Source organism: Humulus lupulus, chromosome 4 (genome assembly GCF_963169125.1).
Source record: "Humulus lupulus chromosome 4, drHumLupu1.1, whole genome shotgun sequence".
NCBI lineage: Eukaryota > Viridiplantae > Streptophyta > Magnoliopsida > Rosales > Cannabaceae > Humulus > Humulus lupulus.
The window spans coordinates 128602937-128607068 of NC_084796.1; the positions used below are offsets into that span (position 1 = coordinate 128602937).

General features: G+C 36.8%; 1 non-coding gene across 1 annotated transcript; it reads left to right on the top strand.

Annotated features, from left to right (window-relative positions):
- Positions 1-2966: 2966 nt before the first annotated feature.
- LOC133833578 (small nucleolar RNA R71) lies at positions 2967-3073 on the top strand. The gene has a single exon (XR_009892951.1). It is a non-coding gene; the product is annotated as a small nucleolar RNA R71 (small nucleolar RNA).
- The last annotated feature ends 1059 nt before the right edge of the window (positions 3074-4132 follow it).

The window sequence follows — 4132 nt, forward strand, 5'->3', positions numbered from 1 at the left end:
TAGGTCGAGGTCGGCAGGGGCCAGGAATGACGTTGGGCACGTTGAGTGCAAGGCTGAGTACGGCAAGGGGCCAGGAGCAGTATTGAGCACGTGGAGTGCGAGCTTCCAGGGCGGGACCCTAAAGGATACTTGGGATATCCTCACGCTGTGGACCACAAACCCAGGGCCTGGTAAAGCGCCTGGGTCGGCTTGGTTGTATGTGTTTAGCCTATTGATGGCCTGTTTATATGCTATATGTTGATTTTTGCATATGTTATCTGTTTGTGGGTTTTCTTGCTAGGCTTCGGCTCACGGATGCTCTGTGGTGCAGGTAATGGCAAAGAGAAAGTCAACCAACCTTGAATGTAGCAAGCATGAGGCGTTGTGTACATGCTTGGTCTGCCTGGCTACCACAGCCAATGGATTTTGGGAGATGAATGTAATAAAACCTAGATTTTGTCATTTAGCTGACTTGGTTGTACTTATATGTTGTAAATATTTCTCAACATTATTTTGGGGATCCCAAGTGTTAAACTTTTATGATTTTCAATGGAATAGAGTTGTTTCTAAAGTTTTTACTCTGATTATGGCTTAATTACACTTTTGCTTTAAAAGCCTCAATTAGCGAGTGATTGCACGTTTTAAACTCACTTAGTAAGGACTCTAAGGTAGTAGGGCGTTACAGATGATATCTTATCTCTATCTACTTCAATTCCATGGTGTGAAATTTTGTGGCCCAATACTATTCCTTCTGTCACCATGAAGTGACATTTCTCCTAGTTTAAAATTAAATTGGACTACTCACATCTTTTCAAAACCCTTTCCAAATTAAGTAAACATCCATCAAAAGATGGTCCAAAAACTGAAAAGTCATCCATAAAAATTTCAATACCTTTTACCACCATATCTGAAAAAATTGACATCATACATCTTTGAAAGGTGGCGGGAGGATTACATAACCTAAACGACATTCTCCTAACGGAAAATGTTCCATAAGGACATGTGAAGGTAGTCTTTTCTTGATCCTCCGGTGCTATAGGAATTTGATGATATCCGGAATATCCATCCAAGAAACAGTAATAAGGATGGCCGGCCAATCTATCCAACATTTGGTCAATGCAAAGTAAAGGAAAATGGTCTTTCCTGTTGACTTTATTAAGTTTACGGTAATCAATACAAATTTTCCACCCCGTCACCAAACGAGTTGGAATAAGATCGCTATTATTATTTTTAACAGCCGTCATACCACCTTTCTTTGGAACTACCTGGACAGGACTAACCCAAGCACTGTTAGATATTGGATAAATTACTCCAGCGTCTAACCATTTAAGAATTTCTTTCCTTACCACTTCTTTCATTGAAGGATTTAGCCTCCTTTGAGCATCAATAGTAGGCTTACTATCCTCCTCCATTAATATACGATTCATTACTGTCGAAGGACTAATACCTTTAATATCCACTAAAGTCCATCCAATTGCTAATTTGTGAGCCATTAATACCCTCAGAAGTTTCTCTTCTTCAATCTCAGATAACGAAGATGAAATAATAACTGGGAGAGTATCATTCTCACCTAAATAAGCATACTTAAGATGATCAAGTAAGGATTTTAAGTCAAGAACTGGTGGCTTCTCAATGGATGGAAGAGGTCTTTCAGGTACTTGCCCTAATTCCTCATATTTCTTTTTATATATTTTCCCTGATGAATTCAACCACTTAACATACTCACCGACTTCAGTACTAGCACACTCTTCATGACTTTCTATCAGACTCAACTCCAGTGGATCTTTAATACACTCAACCCCTTTAATTGGTTCCTCCAATACATTAACACAAAAGCAACTGTCACTGGCTGAAAGATATTTCAAAGCTTTGAAGACATTAAGAACAACTTAATCTCCTTGTACCCTAAGCCTTAATTCTCCTTTTGAACGTCTATTAGTGCTTGCCCAGTGGCTAAAAATTGTCGTCCTAATATAATTGGCACATCCTCATCTTCCTCCATATCTAATACAATAAAATCCGTTCAAAAAATGAACTTATCTACCTTTACTAGTACATCTTCTATAATGAACTTATCTACCTTCATAAACTTCACATAACTAGGCACTTGCTCTAGAGCCTCCGCAAATGGGATGTTTCTCTGTATTCTTCCCTTTCTCTTCCACTGTAGGTCCTTCATTCTTAGTCCCACTCCTCAAAGTGACTGCTTGACATTGTTCTTTAGGATTTATCTCTGTGGAACTAGGAAAATTTCTTTGTATTTTACTAGAAAAAAATTGAGCCAATAGACCTATTTGTGTCTCCAAACTTCTAATGGAAGACCTTGTCTCTATCATGAATTGATTTAATTGGTCTGGCTGAATTGTTGGTGGGTTCATTGGAGGAGGTGGTGGATGAGATGGGTGTGGGTTTGGATCATAATATGTATAGCATGTAATCCATAAGTTGGTTGATGAGGTGGCTGTTGAGGTGGGTATTATGGTTGTAACCCTTGATTATTTTTCCAAGACAAATTAGGATGATTTTTCCAGGCATGTGTATAGGAATTTGAGTAAGTATTGGGTGTAGGTCTTGAAAGATTACCTATAACATGTGCCTGATCCAAGGGCATATTGTTTACATCTTTTGCGCAACTAGCTGTGCTCGGGCATTGTTCATAAGAATGAGGTCCTTCACAAATCTCACAACTCATGACATTTTGTACTTGCATTGCTCGTGTGGTGAGATTAGTTTGCTGCAGTTGCTTGGTTAGAGATGCTACTTGAGCGGTCAATAGCACTATATGATCAAATTCTAAGACTCCCACTACTTTTTTATTATCTCGATCAGTAGGCCAATTATAATTATTCATAGCCATCTCTTCCAAAAACTCGTACGCTTCATTCACACTTTTTCTCATAAACGCCCCTCCTGAAGCTGCATCTATTATCGTTCTTTTATTTCCTCCCAAACCATTGTAAAAGGTATGAACTAACAACCACTTCTCTATTCCATGATGTGGGCATCTCCTTTGAAAATCCTTAAATAGTTCCCATGCATCATACAAAGACTCCCCATCCATTTGATGGAAGTTGTTAATCTCTCCTATAATTCTGGCCGACTTAGCAGGAGAAAAATATTTACCAAGAAACTTATGAGAAAAATCTTCCCAAGTAAGTATAGAATTGGCTTGGAACGAATTCAACCAACTCTTAGCTCTGTCCCATAGTGAAAATGGGAATAGTCTCAATCGTACAGCATCATTTCTCACCCCATTCATTTTAAATGTTGCACATAACTCAAAAAAGTTTGTGATATGTAGATTTGGATCCTCATTTGGTAACCCCCCAAATTGTACACAACTTTGTACCATCTGAATAATTGAGGGTTTGATCTTAAAATTATTAGCCTCAACAGTTGGAGGACGAATGCTTGAGTGTATCCCCGTAATAGTAGGGTGTACATGATTCCATAATGGTGGATCAACTTCAGCTGCATTACCCATATTTTTATTATTGTTGACAACATTATTTGCGTTCTCAGCCATGGTAAAGTCTAGCCTTTTCTTTATCTTGTGATTCTTTCTACACGTTTTCTCAATTTCAAGATCTATTGGTATGATTTCTTTTTGTCTACTTTCTTGCATATACCAACAATTCCTGAAATACAATATTAATATAGCCTTGATCCAAATAAATATCAAACAATAAAAATAAATAAAAAAATATAAAAACACTACATTAGAACAAATATAAATTAACTATAATATTGGAAATTTAGTCCCCGGCAACGGCGCCAAAAACTTGATCGTGGAAATAGGTATATACACAAGTGCACCCAATTGATTCAAGTAATATATGATAAGTAAAGTATCGTTTTGCCGAAGACTATCTTCCAAACACCACTAATTGTTTTTTAAATTTCTATTTGGAAACTAAGAATTTGATTTTTTAATTTAATTTTAAATGTGAAAATACTGTAAACAAAAACAACTAAATAAAAGATTTAAATCACTATGAAAAGGACCTAGGGTGTTAATTTCATCAACTTTTCATTCTACTAATTGTATTAATCAATTCTAGATTTCTTTCTTTCTATTCTAAGAGCAGGTTAACATAAATCGATTCCTATTCTTTTTCAAGATATAAGATCTCTGCCTATATGCAAGTTTTCT